The sequence below is a fragment of the Oryzias melastigma genome, linkage group LG16 (assembly GCF_002922805.2).
Source record: "Oryzias melastigma strain HK-1 linkage group LG16, ASM292280v2, whole genome shotgun sequence".
NCBI classification, from domain to species: Eukaryota; Metazoa; Chordata; class Actinopteri; order Beloniformes; family Adrianichthyidae; genus Oryzias; species Oryzias melastigma.
The window spans coordinates 27,768,463-27,768,723 of NC_050527.1; the positions used below are offsets into that span (position 1 = coordinate 27,768,463).

General features: G+C 23.8%; 1 protein-coding gene across 5 annotated transcripts in view; it reads right to left on the reverse strand.

The window, feature by feature from the left end:
• Window positions 1-261, reverse strand: part of dgkb (diacylglycerol kinase, beta) — a 94,782-nt gene that overhangs the window by 66,146 nt on the left and 28,375 nt on the right. The window lies entirely within an intron of this gene.

Consider the following 261-nt stretch of genomic DNA (forward strand, 5'->3'; position numbering starts at 1 on the left):
TGAAAAATAAGAATTTGGTGAATAGAATAAAACATGAAACATATTAAAGTGTTTTGGAGAGTGAAAATCAAACATTTGTGTGGCAGTATACACCCATCATTTAATAGTTTTAGACATCCACCATGCAAAGAAATCCATCCAAAATGTAATTATTAAGAATTTTAACCTATAATTAAAATCATATTCATTTTTGTATGCTGAAAATGTTGATTTTTTTATTTAATCTTTTTTTTTTTTGCTTTCTTCTACTTTATTTTTTGA